This window comes from Dasypus novemcinctus, chromosome 15, assembly GCF_030445035.2.
Source record: "Dasypus novemcinctus isolate mDasNov1 chromosome 15, mDasNov1.1.hap2, whole genome shotgun sequence".
Lineage (NCBI taxonomy): Eukaryota > Metazoa > Chordata > Mammalia > Cingulata > Dasypodidae > Dasypus > Dasypus novemcinctus.
In genome coordinates this window covers 7,858,464-7,883,151 of record NC_080687.1, presented here as the reverse complement: position 1 = coordinate 7,883,151, position 24,688 = coordinate 7,858,464, and the positions used below count along the sequence as shown (strand labels likewise).

The 24,688-nt window shown below is 38.4% G+C and overlaps 1 pseudogene; it reads left to right on the top strand.

The window, feature by feature from the left end:
- The first annotated feature begins 17,154 nt into the window (after positions 1–17,154).
- Positions 17,155–17,998, top strand: LOC101410910 (voltage-dependent anion-selective channel protein 2-like; annotated as a pseudogene).
- The last annotated feature ends 6,690 nt before the right edge of the window (positions 17,999–24,688 follow it).

Below are 24,688 nucleotides of genomic sequence, written 5' to 3'. Positions count from 1 at the left end.
GTTCCTTCTATTTCCATTTTTTTGGAAGCATTTAAGCAAGACTGGTGTTATTTCTTTCCAGAATGTTTGGTAGAATTCACTGTGAATCCATCTGACCTGGGGCTTTTCTTATTTAGGAGGTTTTTAATGACTGTTTCTATCTCTTTTCTTATGATTGGCTTGTTGAGATCATCACTTTCTTCTTTTGTCAATGTAGGCTGCTTATATGTTTCTAGGAATTTGGCCTTTTCCTCTAAATTGTCCTTCTTGTTCGCATATAGTTTTTCAAAGTATCCTCTTACAGTAGTCTTTATTTCTGTGGGGTCAGGTTGATAGCCCCTTTCTCATTTCTTATTTTGTGTATTTGCCTCTTCTCTCTTTTTTTTCTTTGTTAGTCTAACTAAGGGCTTATCAATTTTATTGATCTTCTTAAAGAACCAGCTCTTTGTTTTGTTTATTTTTTCTAGTGCTTTCTTATTTTCTATTTCATTTAGTTCTGCTCTCATCTTTGATATTTTTTTTCTTTTTTCTTCTTTTGGGGTTAGTTTTTTTTTTTTTTTTAACTAATTCCTCCAACTGTGCAGTTAGATCTTCAATTTTAGCTCTTTCTTCTTTTTTGATGTATGAGTTTATGGCTATGAATTTCCCTCTCAGTAAAGCTTTTGCTGCATTGCATCCCATAAGTTTTGATATGTTGTGTTGCCATTTTCATTAATTTCAAGGTAATTACTGATTTCTTTTGATATTTTTTCCTTGACTCACTTTTGTCTAAGAGTGTGTTGCTTAATGTCCATATCTTGGTGCCTAATCTGGTTCTCTGGCCCTTACAGAGTTCCAGCTTCATTCCACTCTGGTCAGAGAAATTATTTTGTATGATTTCAATCTTTCCAAATTCATTGAGACTTTCTCTGTGACCTAGCATGTGGTCTGTCTTGGAGAATGATCCATGTGCACTTGAGAAGAATATATATCCTGCTGTATTTGGGTGTAGTGTTCTATATATGTCTATTAGGTACAGATCCTCTAATATATTATTAAAAGTCTTTGTTTCTTTATTGATTCTCTGTTGAGATATTCTTTCTAATGGTGATAATGGTATATTAAAATCCCCACTATAATTGTAGAGGCATCTATTCCTCCACTTAGTTTTTCCAGTGTTTGTCTCATATTTTGAGATGCCCTGATTAGGTGCATAAATATTTATGATTGCTCTTTCTTCTTGAAAGTTTACCCCTTTTACTAATATGTAGTGTCCATCTTTGTCTCTCAAAATAGTTTTGCGTTTAAAGTCTATTTTGTCCAATATTAGTATAGCTACTCCTGCCCTTTTTTGGCTAGTGTTTGCTTATAAGATTGTTTTCCAGTGGTTCACTTTCAACCTCCTTGGATCCCTGGGTCTAAAGTGGGTTTCTTGTAAACAGCATAGAGATAGGTTATATTTCCTTATCCATTCTGTCAATTGGTGTCTCTTGACAGGTGAATTTAATCCATTAATATTCAGTATTATTACTCACAAGGAATTACTTACATTAGCCATATTTTCTTTGGATTTGTGTCTGTCATACATTGTTTTTATTTCTATTATTGTCTTTTTGGTTATTCTTACACTCTTCTCCAACTGTCTCTCCTGTTTTTTCCTTTCCTCCTGCAGAACTCCCTTCAGTATTTCTTGAAGGGCAAGTTTCTTATTGGTATACTCTCTTTTTATTTTATTTGCAAATAAGCTGTTGGAATTTTTATTAAAATAATGTTGAATCTGTAAATCATTTTGGATAGAATTGATATCTTAACAACATATAGTTTTCTGGTGCATGAGCATGGAATGTCCCTCCATTCATTTAGATATTCTTTTATTTCTTTAGCAAAGTTTGGTAGTTTTCTGCATATAAGACCTTTATTTTTTTCTCTCTTTATTTTTTTAAAATGTTACATTAAAAAAATATGAGGTCCCCATATACCCCCCACCCCTCATCCCACCTCTCCCACACCAACAAACTCTTTCATCATCCTGGGACATTCATTGCATTTGGAGAATACATTTTGGAGCACTGCTGCATCACATGGATAATGGTTTACATTGTAGTTTACACTCTCCCCCAGTCCACCTAGTGGGCCATGGCAGGGAACACAATGTCCAACATCTATCACTGCAGTACCACCCAGAACAACTCCAAGTCCTGAAAATGCCCCCACATCATATATCTTCTTCCCTCTCCCTACCCTCAGCAGCTACTGTGGCTACTTTCTCTATATCAATGCTACAATTTCTTCCATTACTAATCACAATAGTTCCATAGTAGAATATCAGTAAGTCCATTCTAATCCATACTCTATTCCTCCATCCTGTGGACTCTAGGATGGTGATGTTCACTCCACCTCTATATTGAGAGGGGCTTAGATTCCACATGGATGACGGATGCAATTCTTCTGCTCGCAGTTGTAGACACTCTCAGTTCCCTGGCACGGTGGTTGACCTTCTTCACCTCCCTGTTCGCTGGCCAGGGTAAGTCCAATAATCCAGAGGGTAGGAGTTGCAAGTCTGCTAAGGTTCAGGGCCTGACTGTCACATGGACAGTCCAGAGATTCAGGTCTCCTGAGCATGCACCAACCCTAGCGTCAACCACAGGTCCAGTAAGAGTGACAGAAGAGACATGGCATATTCTCTTATTTTCTGTTTATCTGTGAATATTTTGAACTCTCTGTCATTTTTGAATGCCAGCTTTGCTGCATAGAGTATTCTTGGCTGGAAATTTTTTTCTTTTAGTAACTTGACTATGTCATACCATTGTATTTTTGCCTCCATGGTTTCAAATGAGAAATCAACACTTAATCTTATTGAGCTTCCCTTGTATGTGATGGTTCTCGTTTCTCTTGCTGCATTCAGTTTTTTCTCTTTATCTTGAGCATTGCACAATTTGACATGTATGTGTTTTGGGATAAGTCTGTTGGGATTTATACTGTTTGGAGTGTGCTGTGCTTCCTGGACATGTACATCCATCTCCTTCAATAGATTTGGGAAGTTTTCAGCCGTTATTTCCTCCAATATTCCTTCTGTTCCCTTTCTCTTCCCTTCTTCTGGGATGCCTATAATGTGTATATTTGTGCATTTTGTGTTGTCATTCAAATCCCTAAGTCCTTGCTGGATTTTTTCTATCTTTTTATCTATCAATTCTACAATATGTTTGATTTTAGATGTACTGTCTTCCACATCACTAATTCTTTCCTCTGTTTCTTCAAACCTGCTGTTATTTGCTGAGAGTGTATTTTTGATTTCTTGAATGGTGCCATTCATCACCATCATATCCATTATCTTTTTGCATGTATTTATAATTTCTTCAGTATGCTCGCCAAGTGTTTTCTTAATATCCTTAATCTCTTCCTTCACTTCATTAAGTTGGTCCATGATATTTGTTCAGAAAGCTTTGATTAGTTGTTTGATGTCCTGCTCCTCTTCCTGGTTTTTAATTTCTTCATTGGACTGGGCCATGTTCTCCTGATTAATAGTTTGGTCTGTATTTTTTTGTTGCTGTCTGGTCATCATTTTATCTTCATGGGTTCATTCAACTGATTAGCTTCTCCCTCTAGTCTTGGGTTTTTTAGGTGCTATTTTTGTGTGTGTGTTAATTTTTCTCTTTGACATTTTGTTCTTTTTATTCTATTACCTTGTTGTTGTCTAAGTTACCTTGAAGGAAAAAGGTTAGGGCCAAGGAAAGTAAAAGATGTAAGGAAAGAAAAGGTATAAAAGTAGTATTGGTACTAAATGTTAGCAGAAGAACCATATAAGACCTAGGAGAATAAATATTAAACTCATGTAAGCATTGTATAGTTATAGGAATAAGAAAGTGGAGTACCTACAATGAAATGGGAAACTGAATATCGAGAAGACATAGTATGAATTAAAAGACTAGCATAACCAGAAGAGAAGGAAAGAGAAAAGAAAAGACAGATAGAAAACAGAACAGAAGTGTTAGAAATAAAAAGCCAGAAAAATTTGGGGCTAAACAAAGTGAGGGAATGTAAGAGCAACAACAGAAGATGGAATGTAGAAATATTTAAGAAGGAAAAGAGATAGCCTTGGTAGCCAAATCAGTAAACACAGAAGGGAGAAGGTTGAGGATGAGGAAACACAGCAAACAATAAATAAGCCAGCAGCACATAATTGAAAAAAGGGGGGAAAAAGAAGAAAAAAGAAAAAGAAAAGAAGGAAGGAAGAAAGAAGGAAGGAAAGGAAGGAAGGAAAGAAAAGAAAAGAAAAAAGAAAAGAAAAAAAAGAAAAGAAAAAAGGGTGGGGAAATAAAGAGGATGGAAAGACAAGATAACAAGGAAAAAAGCACAAGTTCTGAAGCAAGGAGTCAACCAAACAATAAAAAACTAGACTTCCCTCTTAAGCTCTTATTTAGGGAAAATAAGAGACACAAGGGAAGCTAATACAAGGATATTATCTATGTCTTCTCTGTCTCAAAGTATCATCTAATGTTCCAGTGGATCACTACTCTAAGAGGAAGTGTGAACCGAGCCAGAGATTTTGCACATTCAAGGCTGAAACTCCTCCACTGAAACAGATCTTCCTTCAGGGTCAACCTGCTCTTCACAGATGTCCTCTTCCAGGGGCAGGATAGACTCTTTGCAACTGAATAAACTGATTGGATATCTGTCCTTCCCCCTTTCTCCCTTCCTCACTTCCCTCTCTCCCAGGGCAGCAGGAAGCCTCTGTGAGAGCTCTCCTCTGAAATTCACGTGGGACCCTGGTTAACCAAATCACCATGGAAAACAATGACTCTCAGTCTCTTTGAGAGAGAGCACCCACAACTTGCCGGGAACCCTAAATATGCTCTTGGAATCCTACCAAGCACTTTCTACAGCCCCCCTACTTTTGGTGTGTTAGTTCATTGCTTGACTCCACCTTCTCCCAGAGGTAACCCACAGAGGTTAGGTAAATGGGCAGATTCGCCTCTCCCCTCTTTCTGGTTTCTCCTCAATCCATCTGGTATGCTCCTCAAAGCCCAAAAAGGGGGTCCAGATAATTGAACCCACACTCATAGGCTCCCTCTCCACCCTTCACCAGAACCCTCCCCTCTTGGAGTTTTTCTCCTTGGGCTGTGTGACATGAGAGGTTAGGGAAAGCCACGTTTTTTTGCCCTGGGGAAGGGGCATAAATCCACGGTTTTCCCTTGAGCTGTCACTCTTCTTGTCCACTCTCTCCAGACTGATGTCCAGCAGCCTTCTGCTTTGTGGGTTCCCAAAACAGCTCACTTAGGCAGGATTTTGTCCCCACGCAGCCAGTTTTTTGTAAGAGCAATGATATGGGTGCTCTTACTCTGATGCCATCATGCTCCGCCCCAATAATGTGTCTTAAAATCCAAAGAATCTTGATTCCAAGGAAGAAGGAAATACAATATGTCCACACAGAAAGACAGCTAGGATTTACAACAAAATGTTAAAAATAGTTACCTCCAAATTGTGGGATCATAGCTACTTTGGGTTTTCCTTTACATATTTTTCTCTTTTGCAATTTTCTATAACAAACTTTTTTCTTTTATAAAACTAGGATAAAGTAAAATATTAAGTGAGTGAATGTTACCTACCAGCCACTTGACTCTTACTCTAATTCAGAGCTTAGGGAAGTTCTCATATGATCTGCAGAGTACTTATTCCTTGCCTTTATTTATTTTCCCAGGCTGAGTCTACCTCACTGATTTCTGTTTGTTGGTTTATCCATTGTAGCTTCCCAGTTCAGATCAGTTGCTTTATCTCTCTGGAATTTCCATAAATACCCCATATTTCCGTAAATACTTAACCCCAAGTGTTTCCTATTTTGGGTTCCTGTAATCTCCTTATCAGCATTTGTCTCCAGCTTGCTCCAAAATATTCCTTCTGGGGAGGTGAACTTGGCCCAGCAGTTAGGGCTTCTGTCTACCACATGGGAGGTCCACGGTTCAAACCCTGGGCCTCCTTGACCTGTGTGGAGCTGGCCCATGTGCAGTGCTGGTGTGCACAAGGAGTGCCCTGCTGCTCAGGAGTGTCCCTGCATAGGGGAGCCCCACGTGCAAGGAGTGCACCCAGTAAGGAGAGCCGCCCAGCGCGAAAGAAAGTGCAGCCTGCCCAGGAATGGCGCCGCACACAGGGAGAGCTGACACAACAAGATGACGCAACAAAAAGAGAAACAGATTTCCATGCTGCTGACAACAACAGAAGTGGACAAAGAAGAACACGCAGGAAATAGACACAGAGAAGACAACCCGGATTGGGGGGGGTAAATAAATAAATAAATATTTAAAAACAAACAAAAAAATAAATAAAATATTTCTTTTGCTTTAACCAAATGACTTTCCTACCTTCTTTAAATAACAACACAAAGTTTTCGTTTCTCCAACAGGATTTCCCTCATTATCCCTTCTTTAACTTACTTCTCCCCTTCTTCCTTTGTATCAAGAAATATATACATACATTAGTTTTCTGTCCCCTGTTGTGTTGCAAAAGCATTGTAGACAGAGACCTGGTGAGCGCACAAAGTCCATTAGATTTGCAGTAAATCACATCATGCCTCTGGTGTGGTGATAGGGTCCTCGTTGACATTGGAGCCCATCCTCATTGGCCGCTCAGTGGGTCTGAGTTGAATTGTGTTGGGGTTGTGCCTGAGCATCAGTGTTTTTCAAATGACCTGAGATATTTCCATGGCACCCAGAGTTGAAAACTGTTGACCTGATTAACCTCTGTCAAGGTAGTTTTCATATTCTACAGCCGTCCTTATACATAGAGATTGTGTGAAAACAAAGATTCTGATTCAGTACAGATGGGGTGGGGCCTGAGAGTCTGCATTTTTAATACTCTTCTATGATGACTCATAACAGTTATCAGCTGAGTCTTTCAAAAGTATTTGAGTACCTACCTCTGTACTGCGCCAGCTCATGTCTAATAGAATTCTCTGCAAGATACTCTAATTAAATTATGAATTAATTATGAATGCTGGCATGCCCAGATTTGCCCATTATTTGCTTTTATTCAGACTTATTTGGTTGGCAGGGTTCAAGGCTTTTCACACCCAGAGCAGAAACGCAGTGGGTGGGGTTCGTAGAGCCCAGGGCTGCCCGCCAGGTGCCTCGGTGCCCTCTTTAGGCTTTCCAGTTAGAAACTTGCCTCCTGGTGTCTCCCTTAACATTTTCTGAGAGAGGAATCTTTCTGAACCAGGCCACATATGCCCTAGGTTGCTGGCCAGCCTGAGGACAGGCTAACTTTGGGTCCGAAATCTACTTATTCCAATAGTCAGTTAGCCGTGGTCAAAGACAGTGGGCCAAGTGGCTCACTGCCCACACGGTGGGTCCATGTATGGAGCAAAGTAGTGAGGTGAGGCTACACAAATATTTGTAAAGGTTGAAAAGTTTGTATTTTCAGGAGTGTGAGTTGCTTCAACATCTAGACACAAAGAAAAACAAGCAGAAACACCCAGGTATGTTTGTGTTTGTTCCTTTTTTGTATTTACCCTCTATATTTAAAAAGCGGCATTTCAAAACCATTTGGTTTCCCAAGTTAGCTTCAAAACTCTGGGAACTAACTGAGAAGTGACTGTCCAAAGGCTTTGGGAATTCCAAAGTTCAAGTGACAGAGAAGAATTTTAATTTTTTCCAAAGCTTTGGATGGAAATGAAACAATAATGGAATGGGAATAATGAACCAAATCAGATAGTCCCTAACATCTGAATCTGCTTTAATACAGGGCAGATTTAGAAAAGTCATCATCCTAATTGAGAAATCCTGCTAAACTCAAATTTAGCATATGATACAGCTGAGAAAGATCAACCTAGACACCTTTCTCTGAAACAGAGAGATATTATTACAGGGACTCCTGCTCTTGGCAATTAAAAAGTAAATTTAACTCAAAAACCCTTCTAACTGGGGGAAGCACTTCTGCTTCTTAGTCAAAAGTGCCATAGAACAGCTCTTATGGTAAAATCTCGGAGTGATCAGATAGAAAGAAAATAAACAGAGACTTGCATGGAAATGGTAAAGTTTGTGGGGGTCAGAATTCAGAATGATAGAAGCTCAGTTTCGCCACAGTCTACTGCCTGGATTCCCTCTAGAGCATCTCAGCCAAATGCTCCCCCAGCTTTTCCTTGGGGACCTCAAAAGTGCAGAAAAACAACTGTGGATTGAGGATTGGGTTAGAATGGAAAGGCTAATGCGTGGAGACCAGGTAGGAGTTGAAGCAGAGGCGCTGCAGGCCCGCAAGGGCTGGGTAGTGGAAATGAAAAGGAAGGAGGCAGAAGGGCCTGTGGGAAATGTCAGAAAGCAAGAAGCAATTGAGTTTGGTGGCTACCTAGAGCCAAGGCTTGCAGAGAAGCCAGGATCAGAGATGATTCTGAATTCAAAATATGTTTGACTGGGAGACAGAACTAGCATCATGCACAGATAGCAAAGAAAATGGTATAATGAAATAAACCCTTTGTTCTGGCTAAAGGGCCTGCAAAAATCAATTCTGTACATAAAATTAGGGAAAAACTTTAAAAGAATCTTTAGAATTTAAGTTCATTATTCTTAATTCTCAGAGGTATAGCTATTAATAAATGACTAAATACTTTTATGTCAAAATGAATTGTAATTTACAAACCGAGTTAACGATAGATGAACTGCCCTCAAGTCTGTGCAGGAGGCAGGGATTATCACATTCCCATGAGGACTCTGGGAGCAGAGAAGCTGGCTGATACGTTCAGTTCATCAATTGATTAACTGATCTACCATTCAGGCTCTCTGATTTCTGAGTACAATATTCTTTTCATTTTAACTTTCTGCATGACAAAAATTTTAACAATATTCATTTGGGGGAAATAATGGTGCATCTTTCTTAACATCTTTTTTTTCCCCAAAGATTCACTTTATTTATTCCCTGCCCCCCCCCCCCATTGTTTTGCACCCATGGTCTGCTTTCTGTGCCCATTTCCTGTGTGTTCTTCTGTGCCTGCTTGTCTTCTCTTTAGGCGGCGCCAGGAACCGATCCTGGGACCTTCCTGAGTGGGAGAGAGGCGCTCAACCTCTTGCGCCACCTCAGCTTCCTGGTCTGCTGCATCTCTCACCATCTCTCTTCTGCATCTTTTTGTTGCATCATCTTGCTCTACCAGCTCTCCACTTGGGCCAGCACTCCGTGTGGGCCAGTGTGCCTTCACCAGGAGGCCCTGGGAATTGAACCCTGGATCTCCCATATGGTAGACGGGAGCCCAATCACTTGAGGCACATCCTCTTCCCTCTTAACACTTTTGAACATGAAAAGTCTGTCTTTTGAATGACTTAAAATTTTTGGTTTACAATTTTGATGCTGTTAACAATCTAGATCCAATCAGGAAAACAGAATTTGCACCAGTTATTTTACAAACAATTTTATATAGGAATTGATGAGACAGATATTGAAGAAACAAAAAGGTAACAGGGAAATTGTATCTGTGGGAGGCAGTTTCCACTCCCATTCCTGGTCTGGGGGAATACAGGCAGGTGGAAGTTAGGCCAGCATGCATGGAAATGGTAAGTGGCGTAGGGTATGTTAGCACAGCACTGGAAGTGTCGGCTACAGGTACTTGCAGAGCACACTTTATTTTCTTGGGAGTGAATCTCCCTGGGTACAGGCAAGAAGATAACCAACAGTATAGAATTTAGAAACAATAATAAACCAATTAAAAGTCCATCTTATTTTTATTAGCACAATGACCTGGCAATTTTCAGCAATATCAGTGGTAAAAATACTCTTCCCTCATGGGCAACGCTTTCCCAATTTCCACCCTATTCCTTGTGTAAGCCACTGAAATAAAGCACTACTGATTCTAGAAGAACATATTCTGGGTCACTTTGTGTTAGAAGCTACCACTTTTTTGTTCTTTCATGGCTTTGGATTCTGCAAGTAGCCTGACCAGTGAAGAAGGTCTGTACCATCCCATTTTAAACTATTCACACCGGTAGCCCAGATGTCTGTAGTGATCCCGGAGCGAACTGCTACTGCTGCATTCAGGTGGCTGCTCAGCTCCTGGGCTGGGAGTTGCAGGTGACCACTGACATGTTCTCCATCCTCTCTTGTTAGTCAGCAGCCCCAGTGCAGAAGGGAGACACCTGCCTCCTCTATGGTGGGAGAGAGGATTACTGAAATGTGCAAACATTAGTGCTCGTCAGGGGTCCTTGTGTTGGGGTGACTCTATTCCATATGCTCTCCAGGGCCCCGGTTCTCTCCATCTGTTGCTCCACCAACCCCAGGATACTGAGCTCATCTAGAAGGGGGAGCGGTTCACTGCCATGGTCCCATTTCAGCCCGCAGGATGTGAAGGGCAAGTGATTTCTTTTTAAGTAAGTGATGAAGAAGAAGCATTTATCACTTTTGTCCATATTCCACCATCTGACATACGATTACGCAATACTCTCCTGAGCAAAGAGGAGGACACAGAAACGTCATTTCCTCAGCATCCTGTCATCTTGCCATACCCCACTGCCCAGTATACAAAACCTTCCGCTTGAAGAATTTAGCAGTGAGCACCAGCCCCACAGAACTTCCTCACTTGCCAACCTAGCAGCAAGGGAAGCTGAACATTTCATTCCAGGCAGCTTGCCAGGGCCCAGCCAAGACAAACTGCTACAGGAGAAAGGACGAAGGGTTTGGTGGGATGGATTGGCAATCTGCCACAAACAGTGTGTACCCACAGGTTTTTATAAACAAGCCTTATCTTTAAGCTGAAAAGATAAGAAAGACTCATTCCATGGCCAAGAAAGCAGGCTTGAGTCCCAGTTTCTAGAAATTGTGAAATTGACAGATTAGTAAGCATGGATTCACACAGGTATGACGAGGTTGGATTGTTCTGATGAGATCAGAACTCTGGATTTGTGTTTTATTTTAGCATAGTGGTTTTCTTGTCAGATAGGGAAAAGCTCATTTATTTTCCTGAGTGCAAGAAAATGTGAATAATTAAAATACAGCAACTTGCTGAACACTTGGGAAACTTGTACTTTAAGCAACATAAGCATAATTCATTGAATTATTTCAGTTTCTTGGGAGACTTTACCCCAGGGTCAACACAAATCAAGAAAAATGTGTTATACGTGAAACAACATTATACAGAAAACCATGGGCAAGTCTTTCTGTCCTAACATGATTTCGTCATATGTAAAACAGTTGATGGAATGACCTGAAGGAAGCCTTCAGCCATGGTGACAGCATTTTCTACATTAAGGTCAAACTGGCAAACCTCATTTTGTCCTTATGTTGTAGCTAGGAGCACACCAGCTTACTAACTGACACAACACTGAATAACCTACAAGGTTCAAGCTGCCAAGACTTTCTGTGACTTTAATTCCTATTCCCTTAATGCTTCTCTTTCTTTTTTTACAACATTGCTGCCCAGAAGTGAAGTTGGCATTATGCTTATCTGCATATGCTAGTTCATAGAATAAGGGATCCATTACCACCTAGAAAAAGAGATTAGGAAAAAATTAAATCATATGTTACTTATATTACAAAATATCGATCTTGAAATATTTGCACAGGTTGAAACTCACTATCCCAACAGAAGCATGACTACAAGACTTTAGATCTTATGTTACATGCAGAAGTCCAGTTAACTACCCTATAAGAGGAATCAAAACACTAACAGGACCAAGGAAATCTATTCAGTATGCAACATTTGGAGAAACCATATTTTACTTTGTTTAAATATCACAAATTGATTTTTCTCATATAAAACATGGCTGCTACTAGGGAGAAGATTAACATATAAGTCTGAAACTTTCACTGAATCATAACTATTGGAAGGAATCTTAGAAAGGTTCTAGTTAAAAATTTCCCCAAAGCACTTGTTAGTTCTTCATCCTCCCTAACAGATGGTCCTTTATCCACCTCTATTTGAATGCACTGGGTGAGGCAATCCCCTTCCGCTGCAGGGAGCTGGAACCTGCCTCCTAAACGTCTTTTATTCCGATGGCCCTCTCTGAACAGCAGAGGTTTACCTATTCTCACTTCCATGAACTACCCTGCAAATATTCAAGGAGCCTTATTTTCCCACTAAGACTTTCCCCAGCTGAATTCCACCCCCACCCCCATCTTTTTTCCCCCCAGCTTTCCTTAATTGAGTGGTTCCTCATCCATTGCTACCCTGATGGCCCCTTCTGGATGTTTCAGTGTCCTTCAAGAAATTGCTGAGGATGGGTCTTGCACATCTGCCAAAGGAAGGAACGTGCCGTTACCTTTGTCATCAGCTGCATCACATCACATGGTCTTCTTTGAATGGCATGGGCAGGGGCTTCGGCCCAAACATGCCTTTTCAAGGGGTCTGTACTTGAACTACTAAAGATTTTATTTATTTATTTTTTGATGTTGAAGTTTGTTTTGCTTTGTTTTTTTTTCCCCTTCAATACTTTCCTAGAGTCCCTTTGTAAAATACATGTCCCTTAGTGTAGGCAATGCCTTAAACCTTTTCCGCCTGACACTTTATTCAGAATTAATTCACAGCTGGATGAGAGCAGGAAGGAAGAAATGATGAGGTAAGGCAGTACCTGAAATGAGAGGCCTCAGTTTTGACAGCATGGGATTCCAAAGTAATGGGAACAGGGATTGAAAAGATGCCAAAAAATAAGCTTTGCTTACTGCTAAACTTTACTGACTCTTAAATATCATTGCTTTGCACTTACAGGTTGCTTTGTATCTCAAACACCTGGAATTAAAAATAGCTTGGAAAAAGCAGAGCAGAGTGAAAAATATATTGTCTTTGGTTTCATATAACAGATTAAGCCCTGCCACCACTCTCATACTGATGTATTTTTTATTCAACCTGTTTTTCTCATTTAAAGTTGAGTTCTTGCTTTTTGGCCTATGTAACAATTCCTGCATGTTTTTTTTTAAGTTACTGGGGCCAAGGATTGAGCCCTGAACCTCCTAAGAAAGAAGCCAGTGTTCAACCACTGAACCACATCGGCTCCCCTGAGTTGTTTTTTTTTTTTTTTTGTTCGTTTGTTTGTTTCCTTGCTATTGGCTTTTTTGTTTTGTTTCATTTTGTTTTAAGGAGGCAGCAGGAACTGAACCCAGGGCCTCCCATGTGGGAAGCAGGTGCTCAACTGCTTAAGCCATATCTATTCCCAATCTCTGTATTTTAATTGCAGTGTTTAGACTAGAGCTATCAAAAAGAAACATTGTGAACTACATAAGGTTTTTAAATTTTCTAGTAGACACATTAAAAAAGTAAAAAGAAAATGAGAAATTAATTTTAATCATATATTTTCTTTAACCCAACACAATATTTTATGTCAACTAGTAATCCATGTAAAATTATTAGATATATTTAATTTTTTCACTTTTTGTACCAAGTTGTCAAAATCTACTAATCCAGACCAGTCATATTTCAGGGACCCAATAGCCACATGTAGCTTGTGGCTACCATGTTGGATAGCACAGGCTTGAACTATTTACATTTACTATAATTACCTCTATGCTTAGATTTAAATCTATCTTGATAGTTGCCTTTTTTCTTTAAATCTGTTCTTTGTTCCTTTTCCCATTTTTACTGACTTCTTTTTAAGTAGTTGTTGGTTTGGGTATTAGCAGACCTCATGAACTGCAGGTCTCTCTCTTGATTGGATAGCTACAACCACTGTTAACTTCAGACCTAACTTGAAAGCACAGTGGGTTAAAAGACTCACTCATTTGTTGAGTCCTGCATTACCATAATATACAACCAGATAAAAATCATTACAAAAAGGAAAAGCTACAAACATGTTTCTCATGAAAATAGATGTAAAAATCCTCAAAAAAATATTAGCAAATCCAACAAAGATAAAATGTCTTATACATCACAATCAAGTGGAATTTATTCTAAGTATGCAAGGCCAGCTCAACATTCTAAAACCAGCTCGGGGGCAGCCTCCACGTGGACCCGACTCGCCTCACTCATGCCTCGCTGGGCTTCCTTGCAACCATGTCTGACAAACCCGATGTGGCTGAGATTGAGAAATTCCGTAAGTCGAAATTGAAGAAGACAGAAATGCACGAGTAAAATCCACTGCCTTCCAAAGAAACGATCGAACAGGAGAAGCAAGCAGGCGAATCGTAATGAGGTGGGTGCTGCACTGTACATTCCACAAGCATTGCCTTCTTATTTTGCTTCTTTTAGCTGTTAACGTTGTAAGATGCAAAGAGGTCGGATCAAGTTTAAATGAACTGTGCTGCACCTTTTCACATCAAAGAATTGAGAGCTACTGACAAGGAAGGCTACCCCTGCCTCTCCCATCTGCCTGTCTGGCTGGCAGAGAAGGAAAAGAACTTGCATGTTGGTAAAGGACGACAGTGAAATCTAGAGTAAAAGCAAAAGCTGGTCCAAGGTGTCTGTGGCAGTTTGATATAATTGATGAATTCCAAAAAGAAATATTGGATTTTGCTTATAATCTGATCTGTACCTGGGCATGATTGAGCTATGATTAGAGCATAGAGTCCCACCCCCACCAAGGGTCTATTTGGAGAAGGAAGTAACTTATGCTTTATGGCCTGGTATCTGTAAGCTCCTACCCCAAGTAAATACCCTTTATAAAAACCAACCAGTTTCTGATATTTTGCATCAGCACCCCTTTGGCTGACTAATACAGTGTCCTACAGGCTGTAAAATGCAGTTTAATCAGAATGCCATTTTTTTGTTCAAATGATTTTAATTATTGGAATGCACAATTTTTTAAATATGCAAATAAAAAGTTTTAAAACCTAAAAAAATTCTAAAATCATAAATGTAATCCACCACATCAAAAGACTGAAGAAGAAAAATCATATAATTCTATCAATTGATATAAAAAAGCATTTGACAAAATCCGAAAGTCATTTACAATAAAACTTTCAGTAAAGTAGAAATAGAAAGGAATTTTCTCAACTTGATAGAGAACACATACAAAAAAACCTACAAGAAAAGGAAATGATATGGCAGTTGATAAAGACAGCAGCATAAGATACTCCAAGGTGTCAGTCTCCCACAGAATCTGAAAAACTAGTAAAAAACTGGCAAAGGCATCTCCCTTAAAACACCAGAAAACATTTAAAGGGTTGTAGTAAGTAGGCAAGTGCCAAACTAAGAAAACACAGCTTTAAACACAGTAGGAGAAGCCCATTGAGCCTTTGTCCTCCTCTGCCCCTCCCTAATGCACTGTGTAGCCAACCTGCACTCCAAACATGGGTCCCTGGCCATGCTCCAGAGGGAGCAGAGTAACCCATATGTGCATACTGGGGTGCTGGTATGTCAGTGTCACTCTATCAGGTGGCACCCTAAAAGACTGAACCAGGAAACTCACAGGGCTTGCCCTTCCAGAGCTTGCCCCTCAGGTAAAAGTGGACTGCAGTGGGCTAAAGCAGTATAAGAAATGATTAAGTTAAAGTGGCCTGGGGCAAAGGTTTTACTGCTTTAATTCAAACAATAGAGAACCCAGACGTGGGGAAGAATCTATTTCACAGGAATGAGAGGGAGCATTAGAATTCCTGTACACAGGAAAATTCCTAAGGCCACATGCAAGCACAAGCCCAGGACCAGTGGCAGGCTCATAAAAGACGGAGAGGATCCTGTGCTTCACGTTTGCTTTGGGCTGACCTTCTTGATAGGAGGGCTACACTCCGAAGTAGAGCACCAGCCAAAAGAGAGCCAATTTGCAAAGGTGATTTTTGCATTTTGGGGGTTGTTTTTTGTTAGCTCTTAGCACTCAAGGAATGCTCTGTCATATCACTAACTGTTTGTTTTAAGGAATAGATAGTTCAGGGAATAAATCTCAGGCTTAAAACTTAAAAATATTAAAATATACAGTGTGCAACAAAAGATTGCAAGGCAAACAAAGAAACAGGAAATGATAGTCCATCCAAAGGAACAAGATGCAATTCCAGAAACCATCAACAAAGAAGATACTTTGGGATACTGGACAAAGACTTTAAAAAATGATCCTCCATATGCTCAAGAAGATAAAGGAAAGCACAAAGAAAGGACTATAGGACATCAGAAAAACAATGAATGAACATGAGAATGTAAAAAAAGATATAGAAATTTTAATAAGGAACCAAATAGAAATACTGGAGTTAATGACCACATTAATGTAAAAATAAATTGCCAAAAGGGTTTCAACAGCAGAACAGAGCTGTCTGAAGAACGAATCAGTGAACTCAAAGACAAGACAGTCAAAATGAGTAAGCATGAGAAGCAGAAAGAAAAAAGAATAAAAGAGGTGAACAAATCTCTATTTCATTTATCTCCACTCTCATATTTGTTATTAGCATACCAATTAACTCCTTAAGGGAGACCCAGAAGGAGAAGAACAAGAGAAAAGGGTAGAAGGAATATTCAAATAAATAATGAAAGTTCCCAAAGAGGGAAAATTCCCAAATTTAATGAAAAATGTGAATATTCATATTGAAAAATGCATATTCACCAAATGGGAAAAACTTGAAGAGAGCCACACCAGATAGTATTAGTCAAACTGCTAAATGCTAAAGACGAGGAGAGAGTTCTGAAAGCTACAAGAGAAAAACAGCGTGTTATGTATATGAGAGTCCCCATAAGATCAAGTGTCAATTTCTCATCAGAAACTATAAAGGAAAGAAGGCAGTGAAATGAAGTATTTAAAGTGCTGAAGGAAAACTATTGTCAGCCAGGAATTTTATATCCAGCAAAACTTTAAAAAGTGAGGACCAGATTAAGACATTGTGGGTAAACAAAAGCTGGGGGAGCTTGTAGGACTAGACCTGTCCTACAAGCAAAGCTAAAGGGAGTTCTTTAGACAGAAAGGAAAGTATATTAGATGGTGGATCAAAGCATCATCAAGAAATAAAGACCTCTGATAAACATAATCACATAAATGCCAGTACTATTATATTGTTAATTTTTATATGAAACTCCACTTTTCTCTTCTTACATGTCTAAAATGCAAATGCATGGAAGTAATGATAAATCTATGGTTTGGGTGTATAATACATAAAGACATAATCTGTAAAAATTACATCAAAAAGGTGTGGGGAAAGAGAGGTACAGAAACTGTATTTGGACTTTGCCCTCCAGCCCTGGTGCTGCATCCCTATCTTCAAGAAACCTAGCAGCTTCAGCTACCAGCAGAGTGGTGGTGGTGGCCCCTCTCAGGAGACAACCAGATCACCCCTTCCCATGGCCTTGCTATGGCGACCTGCAGGCAGAGCTGTGCAAGGCCAATGTGTATTCCTCCATCATATGCTGACTTGGGCAAAGCTGCCAGAGATATTTTCAACAAAGGATTTGGTTTGAGGTTGGTGAAACTGTATGTGAAAACAAAGTCATGCAGTGGCAGGGCATTCTCAACATCTGGTTCATCTAATACAGACACTGGCAAACCCGCTGGGACCTTGGAGGCCAAATATAAATAATGTGAGTGTGGTCTCACTTTCACAGCAAAATAAAACACTGATAACACTCTGGGAACAGAAATCACAATTGCAGACCAGATGTGTCAAGTTTTGAAACTTGACATTTGATACCATCTTCTCACCAAATGGGTAAGAAAAGTGGTAAAATCAAGTCTTCATAGAAGAGGGAGTGTATAAACCTTGGTTGTGATGCTGACTTTGATTTTGCTGGACCTGCAATCCATGGTTCAGTCGTCTCTGGTAATGAGGGCTTGGCTTGCTGGTTACCGATGACCTTTGCCAAATCGAAGCTGACAAGGAATAACTTTGCAGTGGTCTACAGGACTAGAGACATCCAGCTGCACACTGATGTCAATGAGGGGCAGAATTTGGAGATGAATTTATCAGAAAGTATGTGAAGATCTTGACCCCTCAGTAAACCTTGGTTGGACATCAGGTACCAACTGCACTCATTTTGGCATTGCAGCTAAATATTAGTTGTATCCCAACTGCTTCCATTTCTACAAAAATCAACAACTCTAGTTTAGTCGGAGTGGGCTACACTCAGACTCTGACACCTGGTGTCAAGCTTACACTGTCTGCTCTGGTAGATGGAAAAAGCATCAATGCTGGAGGCCACGAACTTGGGCTTGCCCTGGAGCTGGAGGCTTAATCCAGCTAAAGAAACCCCTGGGAATGGATATCAGAAGATTTGGCCTTAATATACTTCCATTGTGACCAGCAGGCTTCCCCCTGCCCCCCAAAAAGACAATCAAAACAAAAGATGTTAGCTGGTTTCTAGTTGAGTTGGTAATCTAGTTACAAATGCTGCAGTCATGCAGTCACCTATACATTATTTAAACATATTTAACTGTTAAATGTGCTACTTACCAATAATGAAATAGACCTTTATGAAAACTGAAAAAAAAGACCAAAAAACGGTGTATTTGTATGTCATTGAAGTTAAATTGGCATCAAATCAAACATGATTTTATAGGTTTACAATGTTAAATTTTAACCCCATGGTAACCACAAAGAAAATATATGAAAAATGTATTCGGGGAAAAACTGAGAAAGGATTCAGCATGCTACAATACAAAAAATCAAATAAATATGAAAGTAGGCATATTTTCTACATAAAAGGTACAAGACTTACACAGAGCAAAAAGGGATTAGAAAGTCCTGCATTATCAGTAGTCACTTTAAATGTAAATCAAGTAAACTCTCCAGTCAAAAGGCCAATATTAGCAGAATGTATTTTTTAAAAAACAATGCTATATACTAAGGCTCACCTTAAATTTGAAGACACAAAAATGTTGAAAGTGAAAGGATGGACAAAAATACCATACTGATAATAACCAAAGGAGAGCTGGGGTAAACTTACTAATAACAGATAAAACAGACTATAAGTCAGAAACTGTTATAAGGGACAAAGAAGGTCATTAATCCTGATAAAGGGGTTTATAAACAAGAAAAAGTAGCAATTATAAATATTTGTGCACCTAACGGCAGAGCCCTAAAATATATGAAGCAAACATTGAAGATTTGAAGGGAGAAATAGATGGTTTAATAATAGCATTAGGAAACTTCAGTGAGCCACTTTCAATAATGGATAGAACATCTAAACAGAAGATCAATAATGAAATAGATAACTTGATTGATACTATAAACCAACTAGACCTAACAAATATATATAGAACACTTCACTCAACAGGAGCAGAATACATGTTTATCTCTAGTGCACATGGGTAGCTTCAATAAAAGATATTGAAATCATACAATGTATCTTTTCTGACAATAATGGATTGAAGCTAGAAATTAATAACAGAAGGAGATATGGAAATTTCACAAATATGTGGAAATTATACAACACACTATTAAACAAACACAGGTTAAAGAAGAAATCTCAAGGGAAATTAGGACATGTTTTGGGGTGAATGAAAACAAAATCACAGTACAACAAAACTTATAGGACGCAGTAAAGATAGTGCTGGAAGGAAAGTTTGTAGCTTTAAATGCTTACAATTAAAGAAGAAAAATGATCTCAAAGACCTAACTGGAGAATCGAGAAAAAGATGAACAAACTAAGCCAAAGTGAATATAAAAAAGGAAATAACAGGGAAACGGACTTGGCCCAGTGGTTAGGGCATCCGTCTACCACATGGGCGGTCCGCGGTTCAAACCCCGGGCCTCCTTGACCCGTGTGGAGCTGGCCCATGTGCAGTGCTGATGTGCACAAGAAGTGCCGTGCCACGCAGGGGTGTCCCCCGCATAGGGGAGCCCCTCGCGCAAGGAGTGCACCTGTAAGGAGAACCGCCCAGCGCGAAAGAAAGCGCAGCCTGCCCAGGAATGGCGCCGCCCACACTTCCCGTGCTGCTGACGACAACAGAAGCGTACAAAGAAACAAGACGGAGCAAATAGACACAGAGAGCAGACAACCGGGGGAGGGGGGGAATTAAATAAATAAATAAATCTTTAAAAAAAAAGGGGGGGGGAATAACAAATATTAGAGAGGAGATAAATGAAATAGAGATTTAAAAAAAATAGAATCAATGAAACCAAAAGTTGGTGCTTTGGAAAAATCAATACAATTGAAAAACTTTTAGCTTGGCTGAAAAAGAAAAGAGAGAGAAGATACAAATAACTAAATTAATAATGAAAAGGGGGATATTACTACTGACCTCACAGAAATAGGGATAAAAGACTCAAAAGATAAAAAGGATTATAAGTGGGTACTATGAACAACAGTATGATCATAAATTAGATAACCTAGGTGAAATGGACAAGTTCCTAGACATATAAAAACTATATATATATAGTATATATATATATATATACACTGAGGCAAGGAAAAATAGAAGATCTCAACAGATCAATAACAAGTAAAGAGATGGGTGAATCAGTAGTAAAAATCCTACCAGTGAAGAAAAGCCCAGGACAAGATGGCTTCGCTAGTAAATTTTACCAAACATTCCAAGAAGAATTCACACCAATCCTGCTCAAACTCTTCCAGAAAATTGAAGAAGAGGAAACACTCTCTAACTCATTCTTTGACATCAATATCACCCTAATACCAAAACCAATAAAAATTACACAAGGAAAAAATAATTACAGACCAATGTCCTTTATAAATACAGATTCAAAAATCCTCAACAAAATACTATCAAACTGAATCCAACACACATTAAAATTATACACCATGATCACATAGGATTTATCCCAGATATGCAAGGGTGTTTGAACATAAAAAGATCAATTAATATAATGCACCAAATTAAGAGAACAAAGGAAAAAAACATATCATCATTTCAATTGACTCAGAAATCAAAATCCAATTCTGCTTCTTAACAAAAACACTGAGAAAACTAGGAATAAAACAGAACTTCCTCAGCTTAAAGATCATTTATGAAAAATCACTGCTACCATGATGCTCATGGTGAAAGATTAAAACAATTCCCACTAAGATCTGGAACAAGACAAGGATGCCCAATGTCACAGTTGTTATTCAGCAATGTACTGGAAATTCTAGCCTGAGAAATTAGGCATCCAGAGAAAAAGTCATCCAAACTGGAAAAGAAGAAAAAACTTCCCTATTTGCAGATGAGATGATCCTATGAATAGAAAATCCTGAAAAATCCACAAAAAGCTATTAGAGCTAATAAATGAATTCAGCAGGAGGGCAGGGTACAAGATCAACATTAAATAATTAGTTTGAGGCTTTTATGGACACCAGAAAATCATTTTCTTAGAGCTAATCTATTCCTATGAGTGTAAATCCACTGTAGGCGTGAACTTTTGGTTAGATTACTTCAGTAGGCCATGACCCATGGTCAGTCTTAATCCTCTTACTTTAGTCCTTTACAAATGGGATGAATATGGAGAAAGACAACAAGATAAACCACAGAAGCAGAGAGAAAGCCACAGGAGGATAGAGAGAAAGCTCCGAGAGCAAGAAGCTGATGCAATGAAACTCAAGAGAAGGGAGAAATCGGCAGACAGCACCATGTGCAGTCTTCGGGAAGAAAGTATCACCTGATGATTCCTTGATTTGAACACTTTCATGGCCTCAGAACTGTAAGTTTGGAGCCTAATAAATCCCCTTTGAAAAAGCCAACCCATTTCTGGTATTATTGCATTTTGGCAGCCTAGCAAACTAAAACAGCAACTAAAAGAATCAAATGTCTAGGAATAAATTCAATTAAGGTTGTAAAGGACTTGTACATGGAAAATTAAAAACATATTGCTAAAAGAAATCAAAGATGACATAAATAAATGGAAGGGCTTTCCATGTTTATGAATTTATAGACTAAATATTGTTAAGATGGATGACAATTCTACTGAAAGTGATTTACAGATTCAACACAATGCATTAGGAATTTTAACAGTCTTTTTTATGCAGAAGGATGTGGAGAAGTAGGAACACTCATTCATTGTTGGTGGAAACGTAAAAAGGTGCAGCTTCTGTGGAAGACAGTTTTGCATTTCCTCAGAAAGTTTAGTATAGAATTACCCATATTATCCAACATTTCCACTTCTAGGTATATACCCAAAATAACTGAAAGCAGGGCTTGAACAGATATTGCTCCCTGATGTTCATAGCAGCATTATTCACAATTGCCAAAAGATGGAAGCAACAACAAGTGGGTTCATTCACTGATGAATGGATAAACACACAAAGGAATATTATTCAATCATAAAAAGGAATGAAATTCTGATACATTTGACAACATAGATGGCTCTGGAAGGCATTTACTTGAATGAAATGAGCCAAACATTAAAGGACAAGTATTTTATGATCTCACTGACATGAAATAATCAGAATAAGCAAATTCATAGAGTAAAAAACTAGAATAAAGTTTACTAGGGTTTGAGATGTAGGTAGGGAATGTGGAATTAATGCTTAATTTGTTTAGAGTTTCTTTTTGGAGTGATGGAAAAATTTTGGTAATGGGTGGTGGTGATGGTAGCACAACATTGCAAATGTAATTAACCTTACTGAATTATATATTTGGATGTGGCTAAAAGGAAAAACTTTTGTTCTGAAAACATCTTTCTATCTAGACTTATATGGTCTCTTCTGTTTAGGGGGACAGAATAGATGTCCATGGTCTGCTCAAAAAGATAAGTCTAGCACTTTATTGAATTGCTATTGTACAGAAATTAACAACCATATTGGTCTAGAAATGTTAAACTTAATTTTTTTTCCATTTGCACAGGGACAACATACTGTATTAAATACGTAAGGTTGGGTTTGATTACAGAAACTAATAAAGTATTCTCTACATAATGGGGGGAAAAGTTGTCTAATAGGTGATCCTACTCATATTAAACAAGATCCCAAAGGGCTATATGTGACAGGTAAAGGTAAACCATATATAAACTTAGTGTACCCCTATACACTCAGAAAGAGTGTTACTTCATCATTGAGAAGAAAGAGTGTTACTTCATCATTGAGCAGAGCAGAGAAAAAGAAAAATACCCCTGAGAAGCTGTAACTGCAAACTGGCCTTCACATGGATTTTTCAGCCCAAACTCACATTATCTGAGCATTCAAAAAAATCTCAATCCTTGAATTTAGTAGAAAATGATCCTGGATTGGTAGTGCCCCTCAATGCAAAGCTAATGCACACAAAGCAGTTTCTGAATGAAAACACTTTATCCTAGGCCTCAAAGCATTCACAAAAATATTTTTCAAAGATGATGAGATGCTTACATTCTGAAAGATGAAAAACATCATTATGTACAAATTGTAGCAGAAATAACAGAGAACAAATACAGAATTACAAAGATTTCAGGCTTAGGAACTATCAGACATAGTTTCTAAAGTATCTATGTTACTATGTTTAAATAAATAAATGCAAAAATAGGAAAAATAGGGACTAAGAAACCATAAAAATGATTTAATGTATTTAAAAAGTAATATAAAGAACTAGTAGACTGGAAAAGAATAACTAAAACAAAAGCTCAATGGATGACTTTAACAGGAAATTAGAGACTGTTGAAGAGAAACTTAATAAACTGGAAGATATGTCAGAATACATTTTCCTAAATGAGGTGACAAGAGATAAAAAGACAGAAAACACAATAGGAATGTTAAACAGCATGGAAGGTAAAATGAGAAGGTCTAACATATGTCTAATCATTCTTTTATAAGGAAGTTTCATTAGGAGATAGGATGGGGCAAAAGCAAGAGTTGAAAATTTTACAGAACTGATTTAAGACCCTAATATTCCAATTTAAGGGACTCAATCAATTCCATGCAAGATAAAGAAAATAAATCTGCATCTTGACACATTGCAGAGAAACTGAGGAAAATGTAAGACAAAGAAAATATCTTTAAAGCAGAAAGATGAAAAATGGATTACCTGAAGGAGCTTCCCAACAAGAAAAAGGAAAGCTATAAGGCATGGCTAGAGATCTTTTGTAAGCTGAAGGAAGATATCTTCCCATTTAGAATTTTATACTTAGTCAAAATGTTTTTCAAGAAAGGAGGGAAAAGTGACATTTTCATACAAAAACTTCACCACTGAAGGAAGTTTTAAAAGACATTATTTAAGCAGAAGGAAAATAATCTCAGATGAAAGCCTGAAATAAAAGAAGAAATGAAGGGCAAAGAATATGTTTGCAAATGGGTAACCATAAATGAATACAGACCATATAAACAATAATAATGACCTGTGGTATTAATAAAGCAAAAAATAAATGACAGCAATAATGTGTCCCAAGAGGCACATCACTTTATACAATCTTTCTGGGAAATCTCATCCTCGCTAACGACTATAATTACTGTCTGACCACTGACAATTCCAACATCTGGTCAGATGTCTCTTCTACTCCATAGGGCAGCCACCAAACAAACAGAAATAGATGAAAAACTTCCAAATGAATAGCGGGCAAAATGTAGTTTAAAAAGAGAGAAAGAAAAATAGTGAATAGGTAGAATGCACAAAGACAGAGGACTTAACCCCAAATATCAATAATTACTTTAAATATAAATGGACTAAATGCTCCAGATGACAGTCTCCATCAGTAATGTCCCTCCTCTTAGCTCCAAACTAAGCTAAGGTTCAGTGAATACTGTGTGGCTGTGAGAAATGCATATTATTGGAAGTCTGCATTCTTTTTATCCATATTAGTATTCCTATTATTAGGAAATAATAGCTAACAATTGTTAGTTACTTACTGACAAGTGCTGTATTTAACATGCATTGTTTAATCCTTACAACAACCCTATGAGGTGATAATACCCATTTTACAAATGAAGAAACTGAGATTTATAAGTTTGAGTCCCTGGCCCAGCTTTACACATGGCACCTGAGAGGAGTGTTGAACCCGCTCACTCAGGCTCAAGAGCTGACATTCT